The 17,090-nt window shown below is 48.7% G+C and overlaps 19 non-coding genes across 19 annotated transcripts; all 19 read right to left on the bottom strand.

The window, feature by feature from the left end:
• Positions 1 to 258: 258 nt before the first annotated feature.
• On the bottom strand, positions 259 to 332 carry Trnan-guu (transfer RNA asparagine (anticodon GUU)). Its single transcript has one exon. It is a non-coding gene; the product is annotated as a tRNA-Asn (tRNA).
• Positions 333 to 650: 318 nt separating this feature from the next.
• Trnat-cgu (transfer RNA threonine (anticodon CGU)) lies at positions 651 to 722 on the bottom strand. The gene has a single exon. It is a non-coding gene; the product is annotated as a tRNA-Thr (tRNA).
• A 689-nt stretch (positions 723 to 1,411) lies between these two features.
• Trnan-guu (transfer RNA asparagine (anticodon GUU)) lies at positions 1,412 to 1,485 on the bottom strand. Its single transcript has one exon. It is a non-coding gene; the product is annotated as a tRNA-Asn (tRNA).
• A 318-nt stretch (positions 1,486 to 1,803) lies between these two features.
• Positions 1,804 to 1,875, bottom strand: Trnat-cgu (transfer RNA threonine (anticodon CGU)). The gene has a single exon. It is a non-coding gene; the product is annotated as a tRNA-Thr (tRNA).
• A 689-nt stretch (positions 1,876 to 2,564) lies between these two features.
• Positions 2,565 to 2,638, bottom strand: Trnan-auu (transfer RNA asparagine (anticodon AUU)). The gene has a single exon. It is a non-coding gene; the product is annotated as a tRNA-Asn (tRNA).
• Positions 2,639 to 2,956: 318 nt separating this feature from the next.
• Trnat-cgu (transfer RNA threonine (anticodon CGU)) lies at positions 2,957 to 3,028 on the bottom strand. The gene has a single exon. It is a non-coding gene; the product is annotated as a tRNA-Thr (tRNA).
• Positions 3,029 to 3,717: 689 nt separating this feature from the next.
• Positions 3,718 to 3,791, bottom strand: Trnan-guu (transfer RNA asparagine (anticodon GUU)). The gene has a single exon. It is a non-coding gene; the product is annotated as a tRNA-Asn (tRNA).
• Positions 3,792 to 4,109: 318 nt separating this feature from the next.
• Trnat-cgu (transfer RNA threonine (anticodon CGU)) lies at positions 4,110 to 4,181 on the bottom strand. Its single transcript has one exon. It is a non-coding gene; the product is annotated as a tRNA-Thr (tRNA).
• A 689-nt stretch (positions 4,182 to 4,870) lies between these two features.
• On the bottom strand, positions 4,871 to 4,944 carry Trnan-guu (transfer RNA asparagine (anticodon GUU)). Its single transcript has one exon. It is a non-coding gene; the product is annotated as a tRNA-Asn (tRNA).
• Positions 4,945 to 5,262: 318 nt separating this feature from the next.
• Trnat-cgu (transfer RNA threonine (anticodon CGU)) lies at positions 5,263 to 5,334 on the bottom strand. Its single transcript has one exon. It is a non-coding gene; the product is annotated as a tRNA-Thr (tRNA).
• Positions 5,335 to 6,023: 689 nt separating this feature from the next.
• Positions 6,024 to 6,097, bottom strand: Trnan-auu (transfer RNA asparagine (anticodon AUU)). Its single transcript has one exon. It is a non-coding gene; the product is annotated as a tRNA-Asn (tRNA).
• A 318-nt stretch (positions 6,098 to 6,415) lies between these two features.
• Positions 6,416 to 6,487, bottom strand: Trnat-cgu (transfer RNA threonine (anticodon CGU)). Its single transcript has one exon. It is a non-coding gene; the product is annotated as a tRNA-Thr (tRNA).
• A 689-nt stretch (positions 6,488 to 7,176) lies between these two features.
• Trnan-guu (transfer RNA asparagine (anticodon GUU)) lies at positions 7,177 to 7,250 on the bottom strand. The gene has a single exon. It is a non-coding gene; the product is annotated as a tRNA-Asn (tRNA).
• A 6,713-nt stretch (positions 7,251 to 13,963) lies between these two features.
• On the bottom strand, positions 13,964 to 14,037 carry Trnan-guu (transfer RNA asparagine (anticodon GUU)). The gene has a single exon. It is a non-coding gene; the product is annotated as a tRNA-Asn (tRNA).
• A 318-nt stretch (positions 14,038 to 14,355) lies between these two features.
• Trnat-cgu (transfer RNA threonine (anticodon CGU)) lies at positions 14,356 to 14,427 on the bottom strand. The gene has a single exon. It is a non-coding gene; the product is annotated as a tRNA-Thr (tRNA).
• A 689-nt stretch (positions 14,428 to 15,116) lies between these two features.
• Positions 15,117 to 15,190, bottom strand: Trnan-guu (transfer RNA asparagine (anticodon GUU)). Its single transcript has one exon. It is a non-coding gene; the product is annotated as a tRNA-Asn (tRNA).
• Positions 15,191 to 15,508: 318 nt separating this feature from the next.
• On the bottom strand, positions 15,509 to 15,580 carry Trnat-cgu (transfer RNA threonine (anticodon CGU)). Its single transcript has one exon. It is a non-coding gene; the product is annotated as a tRNA-Thr (tRNA).
• Positions 15,581 to 16,269: 689 nt separating this feature from the next.
• Positions 16,270 to 16,343, bottom strand: Trnan-guu (transfer RNA asparagine (anticodon GUU)). Its single transcript has one exon. It is a non-coding gene; the product is annotated as a tRNA-Asn (tRNA).
• Positions 16,344 to 16,661: 318 nt separating this feature from the next.
• Positions 16,662 to 16,733, bottom strand: Trnat-cgu (transfer RNA threonine (anticodon CGU)). The gene has a single exon. It is a non-coding gene; the product is annotated as a tRNA-Thr (tRNA).
• Between the last annotated feature and the right edge of the window lie 357 nt (positions 16,734 to 17,090).

Here is a 17,090-nt window from a genome sequence, read left to right as displayed (position 1 = left end):
CGACGCATACGCTGAAATTGAATGTAAATAAAACGTCTTTTGTAGTGGGCGTCGCTCCACTGCAGTGTCACACATGGTGAATAAATAGGAAAACAGTAGAACGTCTGTGTAGGGCCATGTTTTTACCTACTGTGCCACCTGCCTGAATGTGTGTAAGCATCTGTGGCATCACTCCTTCGCAGCCAAATTGCCACACTAGCTGTGTATCTCTAACAAAGTTGATGTATGTCCTCACCTCGGTGACGGATAAAACGATTTCGCCGCCGGGTGGGCTCGAACCACCAACCTTTCGGTTAACAGCCGAACGCGCTAGCCGATTGCGCCACGGAGGCGTCGACTTTGGCTTACTTGTGCAATCTATATCAACTTAATTCGTACACATTCTGCAGGAATCTCGCAGAATGGTAGCATCTGCTTATGCCCCTTCACATGGTTAACGTGCATGCACACTGTAGCGACGCTCATAAACGAATGACATTATACTACAAAATGCATACAAACCACTGTTCTGCCTATGCATTCAGAAAACCTCCTAGGCCAGTAGAATACTTGTCATAGGTTGTAGAACATCCCTTTCATTCAGTGTACTGCCATGTGATAGATATTGCTCGAGGTAGCTCCGCACGTTGCAGGAAAGTTAAAAAGATGGATGCCTTCTGTGAGGTTCGAACTCACGACTCCTGGTTTACGAGACCAGTGCTCTACCACTGAGCTAAGAAGGCGGCAGCTTTGAATATGCGAGCTATCCCCGAATTCTCACTTCATCACACTGAATCTTGCAGCCCTCGACCAGATAATTGATTTGGCGCACTGCTGCTGCTGGGAGTGTCCACATTGCCGTTCACCAAATCTCTCGACTGTTTCGCCCTTACGATCGGCGACGACCGTCAGGCCACCAAAAGTTTGCGGTCTGCAATTTCTTGTCCTAGTGCACAGCTTGTGGGATAACGTGGCTCGACTGCGAAATGCGCCTTTCGGCTCCACTCTCTGGCTACAGTTTGCTGTTGTTCACAGTGGCACTGGCGTTGCCCATGGGGCTTCATGTAAGGCGACTGCACGTCGCTCGGCCAACAGCGGCCTACTGCAGACCGACACTTAAGAGACACAAAATACAAATCGACATCGAGAGACAGGCCCTGTCATATGGCACTCGCGACGCATACGCTGAAATTGAATGTAAATAAAACGTCTTTTGTAGTGGGCGTCGCTCCACTGCAGTGTCACACATGGTGAATAAATAGGAAAACAGTAGAACGTCTGTGTAGGGCCATGTTTTTACCTACTGTGCCACCTGCCTGAATGTGTGTAAGCATCTGTGGCATCACTCCTTCGCAGCCAAATTGCCACACTAGCTGTGTATCTCTAACAAAGTTGATGTATGTCCTCACCTCGGTGACGGATAAAACGATTTCGCCGCCGGGTGGGCTCGAACCACCAACCTTTCGGTTAACAGCCGAACGCGCTAGCCGATTGCGCCACGGAGGCGTCGACTTTGGCTTACTTGTGCAATCTATATCAACTTAATTCGTACACATTCTGCAGGAATCTCGCAGAATGGTAGCATCTGCTTATGCCCCTTCACATGGTTAACGTGCATGCACACTATAGCGACGCTCATAAACGAATGACATTATACTACAAAATGCATACAAACCACTGTTCTGCCTATGCATTCAGAAAACCTCCTAGGCCAGTAGAATACTTGTCATAGGTTGTAGAACATCCCTTTCATTCAGTGTACTGCCATGTGATAGATATTGCTCGAGGTAGCTCCGCACGTTGCAGGAAAGTTAAAAAGATGGATGCCTTCTGTGAGGTTCGAACTCACGACTCCTGGTTTACGAGACCAGTGCTCTAACACTGAGCTAAGAAGGCGGCAGCTTTGAATATGCGAGCTATCCCCGAATTCTCACTTCATCACACTGAATCTTGCAGCCCTCGACCAGATAATTGATTTGGCGCACTGCTGCTGCTGGGAGTGTCCACATTGCCGTTCACCAAATCTCTCGACTGTTTCGCCCTTACGATCGGCGACGACCGTCAGGCCACCAAAAGTTTGCGGTCTGCAATTTCTTGTCCTAGTGCACAGCTTGTGGGATAACGTGGCTCGACTGCGAAATGCGCCTTTCGGCTCCACTCTCTGGCTACAGTTTGCTGTTGTTCACAGTGGCACTGGCGTTGCCCATGGGGCTTCATGTAAGGCGACTGCACGTCGCTCGGCCAACAGCGGCCTACTGCAGACCGACACTTAAGAGACACAAAATACAAATCGACATCGAGAGACAGGCCCTGTCATATGGCACTCGCGACGCATACGCTGAAATTGAATGTAAATAAAACGTCTTTTGTAGTGGGCGTCGCTCCACTGCAGTGTCACACATGGTGAATAAGTAGGAAAACAGTAGAACGTCTGTGTAGGGCCATGTTTTTACCTACTGTGCCACCTGCCTGAATGTGTGTAAGCATCTGTGGCATCACTCCTTCGCAGCCAAATTGCCACACTAGCTGTGTATCTCTAACAAAGTTGATGTATGTCCTCACCTCGGTGACGGAGAAAACGATTTCGCCGCCGGGTGGGCTCGAATCACCAACCTTTCGGTTAATAGCCGAACGCGCTAGCCGATTGCGCCACGGAGGCGTCGACTTTGGCTTACTTGTGCAATCTATATCAACTTAATTCGTACACATTCTGCAGGAATCTCGCAGAATGGTAGCATCTGCTTATGCCCCTTCACATGGTTAACGTGCATGCACACTGTAGCGACGCTCATAAACGAATGACATTATACTACAAAATGCATACAAACCACTGTTCTGCCTATGCATTCAGAAAACCTCCTAGGCCAGTAGAATACTTGTCATAGGTTGTAGAACATCCCTTTCATTCAGTGTACTGCCATGTGATAGATATTGCTCGAGGTAGCTCCGCACGTTGCAGGAAAGTTAAAAAGATGGATGCCTTCTGTGAGGTTCGAACTCACGACTCCTGGTTTACGAGACCAGTGCTCTACCACTGAGCTAAGAAGGCGGCAGCTTTGAATATGCGAGCTATCCCCGAATTCTCACTTCATCACACTGAATCTTGCAGCCCTCGACCAGATAATTGATTTGGCGCACTGCTGCTGCTGGGAGTGTCCACATTGCCGTTCACCAAATCTCTCGACTGTTTCGCCCTTACGATCGGCGACGACCGTCAGGCCACCAAAAGTTTGCGGTCTGCAATTTCTTGTCCTAGTGCACAGCTTGTGGGATAACGTGGCTCGACTGCGAAATGCGCCTTTCGGCTCCACTCTCTGGCTACAGTTTGCTGTTGTTCACAGTGGCACTGGCGTTGCCCATGGGGCTTCATGTAAGGCGACTGCACGTCGCTCGGCCAACAGCGGCCTACTGCAGACCGACACTTAAGAGACACAAAATACAAATCGACATCGAGAGACAGGCCCTGTCATATGGCACTCGCGACGCATACGCTGAAATTGAATGTAAATAAAACGTCTTTTGTAGTGGGCGTCGCTCCACTGCAGTGTCACACATGGTGAATAAATAGGAAAACAGTAGAACGTCTGTGTAGGGCCATGTTTTTACCTACTGTGCCACCTGCCTGAATGTGTGTAAGCATCTGTGGCATCACTCCTTCGCAGCCAAATTGCCACACTAGCTGTGTATCTCTAACAAAGTTGATGTATGTCCTCACCTCGGTGACGGATAAAACGATTTCGCCGCCGGGTGGGCTCGAACCACCAACCTTTCGGTTAACAGCCGAACGCGCTAGCCGATTGCGCCACGGAGGCGTCGACTTTGGCTTACTTGTGCAATCTATATCAACTTAATTCGTACACATTCTGCAGGAATCTCGCAGAATGGTAGCATCTGCTTATGCCCCTTCACATGGTTAACGTGCATGCACACTATAGCGACGCTCATAAACGAATGACATTATACTACAAAATGCATACAAACCACTGTTCTGCCTATGCATTCAGAAAACCTCCTAGGCCAGTAGAATACTTGTCATAGGTTGTAGAACATCCCTTTCATTCAGTGTACTGCCATGTGATAGATATTGCTCGAGGTAGCTCCGCACGTTGCAGGAAAGTTAAAAAGATGGATGCCTTCTGTGAGGTTCGAACTCACGACTCCTGGTTTACGAGACCAGTGCTCTACCACTGAGCTAAGAAGGCGGCAGCTTTGAATATGCGAGCTATCCCCGAATTCTCACTTCATCACACTGAATCTTGCAGCCCTCGACCAGATAATTGATTTGGCGCACTGCTGCTGCTGGGAGTGTCCACATTGCCGTTCACCAAATCTCTCGACTGTTTCGCCCTTACGATCGGCGACGACCGTCAGGCCACCAAAAGTTTGCGGTCTGCAATTTCTTGTCCTAGTGCACAGCTTGTGGGATAACGTGGCTCGACTGCGAAATGCGCCTTTCGGCTCCACTCTCTGGCTACAGTTTGCTGTTGTTCACAGTGGCACTGGCGTTGCCCATGGGGCTTCATGTAAGGCGACTGCACGTCGCTCGGCCAACAGCGGCCTACTGCAGACCGACACTTAAGAGACACAAAATACAAATCGACATCGAGAGACAGGCCCTGTCATATGGCACTCGCGACGCATACGCTGAAATTGAATGTAAATAAAACGTCTTTTGTAGTGGGCGTCGCTCCACTGCAGTGTCACACATGGTGAATAAATAGGAAAACAGTAGAACGTCTGTGTAGGGCCATGTTTTTACCTACTGTGCCACCTGCCTGAATGTGTGTAAGCATCTGTGGCATCACTCCTTCGCAGCCAAATTGCCACACTAGCTGTGTATCTCTAACAAAGTTGATGTATGTCCTCACCTCGGTGACGGATAAAACGATTTCGCCGCCGGGTGGGCTCGAACCACCAACCTTTCGGTTAACAGCCGAACGCGCTAGCCGATTGCGCCACGGAGGCGTCGACTTTGGCTTACTTGTGCAATCTATATCAACTTAATTCGTACACATTCTGCAGGAATCTCGCAGAATGGTAGCATCTGCTTATGCCCCTTCACATGGTTAACGTGCATGCACACTATAGCGACGCTCATAAACGAATGACATTATACTACAAAATGCATACAAACCACTGTTCTGCCTATGCATTCAGAAAACCTCCTAGGCCAGTAGAATACTTGTCATAGGTTGTAGAACATCCCTTTCATTCAGTGTACTGCCATGTGATAGATATTGCTCGAGGTAGCTCCGCACGTTGCAGGAAAGTTAAAAAGATGGATGCCTTCTGTGAGGTTCGAACTCACGACTCCTGGTTTACGAGACCAGTGCTCTACCACTGAGCTAAGAAGGCGGCAGCTTTGAATATGCGAGCTATCCCCGAATTCTCACTTCATCACACTGAATCTTGCAGCCCTCGACCAGATAATTGATTTGGCGCACTGCTGCTGCTGGGAGTGTCCACATTGCCGTTCACCAAATCTCTCGACTGTTTCGCCCTTACGATCGGCGACGACCGTCAGGCCACCAAAAGTTTGCGGTCTGCAATTTCTTGTCCTAGTGCACAGCTTGTGGGATAACGTGGCTCGACTGCGAAATGCGCCTTTCGGCTCCACTCTCTGGCTACAGTTTGCTGTTGTTCACAGTGGCACTGGCGTTGCCCATGGGGCTTCATGTAAGGCGACTGCACGTCGCTCGGCCAACAGCGGCCTACTGCAGACCGACACTTAAGAGACACAAAATACAAATCGACATCGAGAGACAGGCCCTGTCATATGGCACTCGCGACGCATACGCTGAAATTGAATGTAAATAAAACGTCTTTTGTAGTGGGCGTCGCTCCACTGCAGTGTCACACATGGTGAATAAGTAGGAAAACAGTAGAACGTCTGTGTAGGGCCATGTTTTTACCTACTGTGCCACCTGCCTGAATGTGTGTAAGCATCTGTGGCATCACTCCTTCGCAGCCAAATTGCCACACTAGCTGTGTATCTCTAACAAAGTTGATGTATGTCCTCACCTCGGTGACGGAGAAAACGATTTCGCCGCCGGGTGGGCTCGAATCACCAACCTTTCGGTTAATAGCCGAACGCGCTAGCCGATTGCGCCACGGAGGCGTCGACTTTGGCTTACTTGTGCAATCTATATCAACTTAATTCGTACACATTCTGCAGGAATCTCGCAGAATGGTAGCATCTGCTTATGCCCCTTCACATGGTTAACGTGCATGCACACTGTAGCGACGCTCATAAACGAATGACATTATACTACAAAATGCATACAAACCACTGTTCTGCCTATGCATTCAGAAAACCTCCTAGGCCAGTAGAATACTTGTCATAGGTTGTAGAACATCCCTTTCATTCAGTGTACTGCCATGTGATAGATATTGCTCGAGGTAGCTCCGCACGTTGCAGGAAAGTTAAAAAGATGGATGCCTTCTGTGAGGTTCGAACTCACGACTCCTGGTTTACGAGACCAGTGCTCTACCACTGAGCTAAGAAGGCGGCAGCTTTGAATATGCGAGCTATCCCCGAATTCTCACTTCATCACACTGAATCTTGCAGCCCTCGACCAGATAATTGATTTGGCGCACTGCTGCTGCTGGGAGTGTCCACATTGCCGTTCACCAAATCTCTCGACTGTTTCGCCCTTACGATCGGCGACGACCGTCAGGCCACCAAAAGTTTGCGGTCTGCAATTTCTTGTCCTAGTGCACAGCTTGTGGGATAACGTGGCTCGACTGCGAAATGCGCCTTTCGGCTCCACTCTCTGGCTACAGTTTGCTGTTGTTCACAGTGGCACTGGCGTTGCCCATGGGGCTTCATGTAAGGCGACTGCACGTCGCTCGGTCAACAGCGGCCTACTGCAGACCGACACTTAAGAGACACAAAATACAAATCGACATCGAGAGACAGGCCCTGTCATATGGCACTCGCGACGCATACGCTGAAATTGAATGTAAATAAAACGTCTTTTGTAGTGGGCGTCGCTCCACTGCAGTGTCACACATGGTGAATAAATAGGAAAACAGTAGAACGTCTGTGTAGGGCCATGTTTTTACCTACTGTGCCACCTGCCTGAATGTGTATAAGCATCTGTGGCATCACTCCTTCGCAGCCAAATTGCCACACTAGCTGTGTATCTCTAACAAAGTTGATGTATGTCCTCACCTCGGTGACGGATAAAACGATTTCGCCCCCGGGTGGGCTCGAACCACCAACCTTTCGGATAACAGCCGAACGCGCTAGCCGATTGCGCCACGGAGGCGTCGACTTTGGCTCACTTGTGCAATCTATATCAACTTAATTCGTACACATTCTGCAGGAATCTCGCAGAATGGTAGCATCTGCTTATGCCCCTTCACATGGTTAACGTGCATGCACACTGTAGCGACGCTCATAAACGAATGACATTATACTACAAAATGCATACAAACCACTGTTCTGCCTATGCATTCAGAAAACCTCCTAGGCCAGTAGAATACTTGTCATAGGTTGTAGGACATCCCTTTCATTCAGTGTACTGCCATGTGATAGATATTGCTCGAGGTAGCTCCGCACGTTGCAGGAAAGTTAAAAAAATGGATGCCTTCTGTGAGGTTCGAACTCACGACTCCTGGTTTACGAGACCAGTGCTCTACCACTTTTTTTTTTCTTTTTTTTCTGCCTGGCCCGGTGCATCCCTCCTTAGCTAACCTGGTCGCCCAAGACTCCTCTTGAGCGACCATATTGATGGCGATCTCAGTGCGGACGCCAGATCAACACAGGATGCTGTGAAACAGTACACCCATCCTCAGACTATCCGCTACACCCGGCCTTCTTTTTTATTTTTTTTTTTGTTTTTGAAATGATGAGGACAACAAAAACACCCAATCCCCACGCGAAGAAAAATCCACAACCCGGCCGGGAATCGATCCCGAGACCCTATGATCCAGATGCAGCAGCCCTTTTTTTTACCATTTTTTTAAGGGAAAAATAAACATGTGCTCCGATTTGTAATGAAATAGAATGAACATAGTATTTATGAGTTCTAGGCAGCCGTTGCGCAATATAAGAAAAGAAAGGAAATGTCTTCTTGAGGTGCACAAAAGACTATCACATCATTGTCGAAAGGAAAGTTGCTCCGCTGCTCTGCGAGAGAAGGAAAATGTTGAGAGAAAAATGTGAAGGAAAAAAAAATGCCTTCTGCATTGGTGAGCATCTGAATAGTATCTTAAAATTCCGGCAAGAAATAAAGTCCCAGGAAGCAAATAGGATTTAGACATACAGGCAACTGGCAACCTCTACTATCCAAATATTGTATTTGAAGCATTTAACCGTTAGTTATGATTTTCAGCATATTTCCAAATATCCTCCTGTAGTCACAATGTTGGCTTATTTTAAAGTGTTCAATTTCTATGTAAGAATAATAGTCTAGAAAAGTAGCATGCCTATTCTGCATAATAAACGATGCTGTGTGGCCCATGATCCACGTTGTAGCGTTGTTTTTTGCTCGTGGATACCTCAGTTTTTGTGGCTGAGTGATCTCTAAAAGTTCTACACCACTGGGCGTCGTACAGTCTATCACTGACAATCGTTGACGAAGAAAGGTTGTAATTTCTTCTGCATGTCCGCAAGTGAACCTATGAAGGAGCGTATCGACTCTTCCGCATGCGTCACAGTTGGGCGTTGGTTGAAGGCCTATTTTATGTAGCTTTTCATTCGTTGCTACTTTATCGTTGACTGTGAGATACCAGTCTGCTATGACGCGTGATGGTAACATGTCGTTTTGCACATTCCGCCATATTATACTCCAATGTATATGTGGATATTTTTCTTCGAGACGATTCCTGTGGTTTGTTGTCATGAGAAGGTCATAAAGCTTCCTGTTCGTCAGGCTTCCGGTATCGACGATGTTGTGTCGAATGTAGCTCATTTCCATGTAGTATAGTCGCACATGTCGGTAAGAAAGTGGAATGCCGGCGATATTAACGGGGGGGTCCAAGCTATGAGGTTTCCACCGCTGAATGAGGTTTCTGATGAGACTGGTCCTCCGGGTACGAAACTCCTTCCTGATGCGATTTAGGAGCAGGGTGACACATTTTTTGTGTACTTTAATGAGGTTGAGGCCACCTTTGGACGAAGGTAAGGTTAAGGTATCGAACTGAACTTTGAAAATATGCCCCCTAAAAATAAACCAACATAACGCTTGTTGTATACTCTTGGCTAGGTGGTCGGAGATTGGAAGAATTTGCGCCAAATAATTCATCTTGCTCGTAATTGCGATCTCGATGGTCTTAACTTTCTGTAGTATGTTCAAGTCACGGTCGGAGTGAAGCATCAAAGCAGCACGTAATTTATGAAGCATGTGTGACCAGTTCTTCGTCAGGAATTTGTCTGGTTTGGCTTCAAAAGTAACACCGAGGGTTGTGTGAGAATCCTTTACCTTGCACCAGGTAACATGGGATATGTCTCCGATACCGCCACCGATTTGCAAAACTGTGGTTTTAGTTCTATTGAGTATTGCTCCTGAAAGAAACGTGAATGTTTGTAGAAGAGTTGCTACTGACAGAAGTTGTTGCGATGATGACACAGTTACGCATATATCGTCAGCATACGCAATGCATGGGATAGTGACAGACTCGACGCTAAGCCCGATCCCGCTATGCACTAAGTTGTTCAGGAGCGGCTCTACTGCAATGGCGTACAAAATCATTGAGAGAGGACATCCTTGGCGGATGGACTGCTCGATGGAAACTTCTTTTGTAAAATGGCCATTAATGAGAATCCGTGAAGAGGCGTTTGTAGTAAGTTTGCGAATTAATTCTATGAGATGAGGTCCAAATCCTAGTTTCTTCATGCTTTGAAAGAGGAAATCATGACGTACACGGTCATAAGCCTTCTCAAAATCTAGAAAGATCAGAGCGCCCTGTCCTTTAGTTTCAGCATATGAACAGATGATGTCCCTCAAATCGCAGGCAGCTGAGATTGCACTTCGACCTTGCACTGCACTGTACTGGTAACTGCCTAAAACCTTGTACATAACGGTTTGCATCCTTAGCTTAATCGATCTGGTGATGATTTTGAAGTCGGCATTCAGGAGTGTGATGGGTCGCATGTTTTCAACCTTCCTGCTGTTCCCTTTTTTCGGTAAGGGCAGGATGATACCTTCCGTAAATGCCTTGGGTATGACTTCCAGGTGCCAGAGTTCATTCGCTATCTCGAGGAGTGTCGGACCGAGGACGTTCCAGTATCGCTGGTAAAACTCAGCGCTGAGACCATCAGGTCCTGGTGATTTCCCTTTCTTTGCACTGTGAACCGCCAGTCGGATTTCGTCCTGTGTGAAAACAGATTCCAACTTTGCATTATCCTGTTGTGACAAGCGACAGCTCAAGGTCCTAAGAAAATCCTCGCACGAGTGTTCATCAACGAGTTGCTTCTTGTAAAGTTGACTATAATAGTCGTAGACGTGCGAGATGATGTCACGTTGCTTCGTGATGGCATTCTCAGCGTCATCAACGACGGCTTCAATCAACATGGCTTTACACCGTTTCGTCGTTCTCAGGATGTGATACAGAGAGGCCCGTTCTTCGGCGGCAACGTCCTTAGGGTGGGCTCGCACGATGATGCCATGCATGCGTTGGCGTTGTATCGAAGTGATTTTCGCTTTATATCGTTTGATCTTTACGTCGATGTCTCGAGAAGGATTGTTAGTGCGACTGTACAGTTCTCTCAAACAGCGATAATAAAATTCAATAGTCTGTTTCTGCCAAAAGCTTTTTTGTCGGGCGTAGCTCATGACGGTCAGGCGTAATTTAGGCTTAGCACACTGAATCGACCACTGTAGAACGCTAGCGTAACGACGTCGGTGCCGCTGGAGCTGTTGCCACGTTAAGTTCACCTCCTCTTCAAGTTGGGCATCCTGCAGAAGGCTGACATTCAATTTCCAGTAGCCCTTCCCGCGGTAAATTGGCTGGCGGTGTAGGTTGAGGTAACACTGATATGCACAATGGTCGGAGATATTGACAGGAGCTATGTCACAGTTCACAGTGTGTCGCTGGAGGGCATCGGACACATAGATCCTATCCAGCCGACTGGCAGAATGACTGGTTACGAAGGTGTACGCTACCCGTTCACCGTGCAGTTGTTCCCATGTATCGTGAAGACGCATGCCATGAATTAAATGTTCAAGTTCGATACATCTGTTCGTGTTAGGAGTTTGGTCTCTGTCATTGAGCACACAATTGAAGTCACCACCAAGGATGAGATGTTCACGATAACCGCTAAGAAGAATGGGAACCTCGGTTTTATAAAATTTTGAACGATCTCTCTTATGAGTGCTACCTGAGGGGGCGTACACGTTAACAATCTGCACACCATTCACTAGAAGAGAAATGCCACGACCACTGGGCAGCCGCTGCACATCCGTAAAGGGTACACCGTCGCGCAGAAGGATGGCAGTGCCTACAGCATCCTGAAGATTGATGTTATCAATAAGAACGTAACCAGGCACTTCTAAGGCTGTGACTACCTCCTGTAGGAGGGCAATGTCAACGCTGGTACCATACAAGAAATCATTTAGCGAACGGAGTTTCACCGCACTTTGAATTCTAGTGACGTTAAGTGTGGTAATGTTGTAGGTTTGGCTGTCACCCATGATGGTTCAGAGGACAATGAGCTGTGAGTTTCGCATCGTCCTTCTCTCCGGCTTTGAACCAAACTCGTTGGTAACGTTTGGAGTACGAAACGAAATGTCAAAATCAATAACGGACCAGGGAGGGGAAGGTCGCAGCGCGATGGTCATGCGCGAGAGCAGCTACTGCTGCATCTCCTCGTTCTGCTGCCACCACGGCTCATTGCTGTCGGGGTGCTGCGCGGTGCGCTGACCGCCACCGCCGGCTGAGTCTGTCAACGTGGTCGCATCCGCCTGGCCACCACGCGGGGCTGCGACTGACGTCAGCGAGTTCCTGCGAGAGCGCTGCTGCAGCTGCTCGCTGCTCTGCTCGCTCTTCCTCTTGGCCGTTACGGTGCTCTGATCCCTTTCAGCGCTCAGTAGTGCCTTCAGGTGTTTGGTTTGTTCACGAATGCATTCTTGCCTCGCGGTGTCCTCGCAGCGCACGGGGCAAGAAGATTGAGGTTCAGTCTCGCTGCCACTTTCTGACATGTGCACGGGTCCTAAATCATTCGACTTTTCCTCTTTGCTACTATTCCCTTTGCTTCTCCTTCGGCGGCCTTTCTTCGTGTCTGCTACAATCTCTACCGATAGGGGTGGTTCAGGCAAACTGATCTGCACCCGCTCCTGTATCTCACACGGCTTAGTTTCAGAGGTGGCTGGCGCATCGTTGGTATCCAGCGGTAACTGCCCCGGTGAAGGTGACGGTGCCGAATCGACGTCCGTCCTACCACGAATGTCTTTGGCACTGCATTCCACCTGAACTGGCACCTCCACCTCGCTGACATGTTCCGGCTGCAGGGGTGGTGGTACAGTCCCCGCGACCACCTCACTCAATAGTGGTACTAGCTTTTCACTACCGTCTGCAGGACGTTCTCGTGGAAGTTGAAATGGACGTCTACGTGTACAGTTCATCCGCAGATGTTCAGTTGAATGGCAGATCGAACAGGTAGGGGGTTGACCAATGTAAGTTACCTGTGCACGACAGCCGCCAATGGCAACATACGAAGGTATATGCTTTTTCAAATCTACACGTACACTGCGCACCCCGCTGTTAACTTGGTAGCGATAGGCACTCGACCATTTTTCATTTGTAACTGACAAAACAGCGCCGTACAGTGACAGAGAACGTGCAATCAGATCATTAGGGCACTCAGGTGGCACATTAAATACCCTGACGGTTCTTACTCCGTATCCCGAAGGCACGATTTGGACATTACTAATACTGCCATCATTTTGACGGAATGGTCTCACACCAACATGCTCCTCAGCGAATTTCTCGTAAGTGTCACTCGAAATAAATTTGATAAATAACGAGTACTGCACAAAGTCCAACTGGAATGTGTCGACTATATCTTCAGGCAATTTCAAATCCTCAAAGATCCACTCATGAATTTCAAACGCCGTCGGTCGCAAGGCAGCGCGATCGAAAACACACTGAACGCTGTTCGCTCTGTTAATTGTCGACATCTTACTTACAACAGTTATACAGAAACAAACGTTAACAGCGCCCGCACACGCTGCTCAGCTCTCCACCTCAGCACTGCTCGCGACGTAAACACTGGCCCGCGCTACCGCCCGTCACCGCACGATGTGCACTGGCCGAGTGCCGGAACAAGACTAGCACTGAGCTAAGAAGGCGGCAGCTTTGAATATGCGAGCTATCCCCGAATTCTCACTTCATCACACTGAATCTTGCAGCCCTCGACCAGATAATTGATTTGGCGCACTGCTGCTGCTGGGAGTGTCCACATTGCCGTTCACCAAATCTCTCGACTGTTTCGCCCTTACGATCGGCGACGACCGTCAGGCCACCAAAAGTTTGCGGTCTGCAATTTCTTGTCCTAGTGCACAGCTTGTGGGATAACGTGGCTCGACTGCGAAATGCGCCTTTCGGCTCCACTCTCTGGCTACAGTTTGCTGTTGTTCACAGTGGCACTGGCGTTGCCCATGGGGCTTCATGTAAGGCGACTGCACGTCGCTCGGCCAACAGCGGCCTACTGCAGACCGACACTTAAGAGACACAAAATACAAATCGACATCGAGAGACAGGCCCTGTCATATGGCACTCGCGACGCATACGCTGAAATTGAATGTAAATAAAACGTCTTTTGTAGTGGGCGTCGCTCCACTGCAGTGTCACACATGGTGAATAAATAGGAAAACAGTAGAACGTCTGTGTAGGGCCATGTTTTTACCTACTGTGCCACCTGCCTGAATGTGTATAAGCATCTGTGGCATCACTCCTTCGCAGCCAAATTGCCACACTAGCTGTGTATCTCTAACAAAGTTGATGTATGTCCTCACCTCGGTGACGGATAAAACGATTTCGCCCCCGGGTGGGCTCGAACCACCAACCTTTCGGTTAACAGCCGATCGCGCTAGCCGATTGCGCCACGGAGGCGTCGACTGTGGCTCACTTGTGCAATCTATATCAACTTAATTCGTACACATTCTGCAGGAATCTCGCAGAATGGTAGCATCTGCTTATGCCCCTTCACATGGTTAACGTGCATGCACACTGTAGCGACGCTCATAAACGAATGACATTATACTACAAAATGCATACAAACCACTGTTCTGCCTATGCATTCAGAAAACCTCCTAGGCCAGTAGAATACTTGTCATAGGTTGTAGAACATCCCTTTCATTCAGTGTACTGCCATGTGATAGATATTGCTCGAGGTAGCTCCGCACGTTGCAGGAAAGTTAAAAAAATGGATGCCTTCTGTGAGGTTCGAACTCACGACTCCTGGTTTACGAGACCAGTGCTCTACCACTGAGCTATGAAGGCGGCAGCTTTGAATATGCGAGCTATCCCCGAATTCTCACTTCATCACACTGAATCTTGCAGCCCTCGACCAGATAATTGATTTGGCGCACTGCTGCTGCTGGGAGTGTCCACATTGCCGTTCACCAAATCTCTCGACTGTTTCGCCCTTACGATCGGCGACGACCGTCAGGCCACCAAAAGTTTGCGGTCTGCAATTTCTTGTCCTAGTGCACAGCTTGTGGGATAACGTGGCTCGACTGCGAAATGCGCCTTTCGGCTCCACTCTCTGGCTACAGTTTGCTGTTGTTCACAGTGGCACTGGCGTTGCCCATGGGGCTTCATGTAAGGCGACTGCACGTCGCTCGGCCAACAGCGGCCTACTGCAGACCGACACTTAAGAGACACAAAATACAAATCGACATCGAGAGACAGGCCCTGTCATATGGCACTCGCGACGCATACGCTGAAATTGAATGTAAATAAAACGTCTTTTGTAGTGGGCGTCGCTCCACTGCAGTGTCACACATGGTGAATAAATAGGAAAACAGTAGAACGTCTGTGTAGGGCCATGTTTTTACCTACTGTGCCACCTGCCTGAATGTGTATAAGCATCTGTGGCATCACTCCTTCGCAGCCAAATTGCCACACTAGCTGTGTATCTCTAACAAAGTTGATGTATGTCCTCACCTCGGTGACGGATAAAACGATTTCGCCCCCGGGTGGGCTCGAACCACCAACCTTTCGGTTAACAGCCGATCGCGCTAGCCGATTGCGCCACGGAGGCGTCGACTGTGGCTCACTTGTGCAATCTATATCAACTTAATTCGTACACATTCTGCAGGAATCTCGCAGAATGGTAGCATCTGCTTATGCCCCTTCACATGGTTAACGTGCATGCACACTGTAGCGACGCTCATAAACGAATGACATTATACTACAAAATGCATACAAACCACTGTTCTGCCTATGCATTCAGAAAACCTCCTAGGCCAGTAGAATACTTGTCATAGGTTGTAGAACATCCCTTTCATTCAGTGTACTGCCATGTGATAGATATTGCTCGAGGTAGCTCCGCACGTTGCAGGAAAGTTAAAAAAATGGATGCCTTCTGTGAGGTTCGAACTCACGACTCCTGGTTTACGAGACCAGTGCTCTACCACTGAGATAAGAAGGCGGCAGCTTTGAATATGCGAGCTATCCCCGAATTCTCACTTCATCACACTGAATCTTGCAGCCCTCGACCAGATAATTGATTTGGCGCACTGCTGCTGCTGGGAGTGTCCACATTGCCGTTCACCAAATCTCTCGACTGTTTCGCCCTTACGATCGGCGACGACCGTCAGGCCACCAAAAGTTTGCGGTCTGCAATTTCTTGTCCTAGTGCACAGCTTGTGGGATAACGTGGCTCGACTGCGAAATGCGCCTTTCGGCTCCACTCTCTGGCTACAGTTTGCTGTTGTTCACAGTGGCACTGGCGTTGCCCATGGGGCTTCATGTAAGGCGACTGTACGTCGCTCGGCCAACAGCGGCCTACTGCAGACCGACACTTAAGAGACACAAAATACAAATCGACATCGAGAGACAGGCCCTGTCATATGGCACTCGCGACGCATACGCTGAAATTGAATGTAAATAAAACGTCTTTTGTAGTGGGCGTCGCTCCACTGCAGTGTCACACATGGTGAATAAATAGGAAAACAGTAGAACGTCTGTGTAGGGCCATGTTTTTACCTACTGTGCCACCTGCCTGAATGTGTATAAGCATCTGTGGCATCACTCCTTCGCAGCCAAATTGCCACACTAGCTGTGTATCTCTAACAAAGTTGATGTATGTCCTCACCTCGGTGACGGATAAAACGATTTCGCCCCCGGGTGGGCTCGAACCACCAACCTTTCGGTTAACAGCCGATCGCGCTAGCCGATTGCGCCACGGAGGCGTCGACTGTGGCTCACTTGTGCAATCTATATCAACTTCATTCGTACACATTCTGCAGGAATCTCGCAGAATGGTAGCATCTGCTTATGCCCCTTCACATGGTTAACGTGCATGCACACTGTAGCGACGCTCATAAACGAATGACATTATACTACAAAATGCATACAAACCACTGTTCTGCCTATGCATTCAGAAAACCTCCTAGGCCAGTAGAATACTTGTCATAGGTTGTAGAACATCCCTTTCATTCAGTGTACTGCCATGTGATAGATATTGCTCGAGGTAGCTCCGCACGTTGCAGGAAAGTTAAAAAAATGGATGCCTTCTGTGAGGTTCGAACTCACGACTCCTGGTTTACGAGACCAGTGCTCTACCACTGAGATAAGAAGGCGGCAGCTTTGAATATGCGAGCTATCCCCGAATTCTCACTTCATCACACTGAATCTTGCAGCCCTCGACCAGATAATTGATTTGGCGCACTGCTGCTGCTGGGAGTGTCCACATTGCCGTTCACCAAATCTCTCGACTGTTTCGCCCTTACGATCGGCGACGACCGTCAGGCCACCAAAAGTTTGCGGTCTGCAATTTCTTGTCCTAGTGCACAGCTTGTGGGATAACGTGGCTCGACTGCGAAATGCGCCTTTCGGCTCCACTCTCTGGCTACAGTTTGCTGTTGTTGACAGTGGCACTGGCGTTGCCCATGGGGCTTCATGTAAGGCGACTGCACGTCGCTCGGCCAACAGCGGCC

Source organism: Schistocerca gregaria, chromosome 5 (assembly GCF_023897955.1).
Source record: "Schistocerca gregaria isolate iqSchGreg1 chromosome 5, iqSchGreg1.2, whole genome shotgun sequence".
NCBI lineage: Eukaryota > Metazoa > Arthropoda > Insecta > Orthoptera > Acrididae > Schistocerca > Schistocerca gregaria.
Note: the sequence above shows the minus strand (reverse complement) of the source record. Positions and strands in the feature narration are given on the sequence as shown.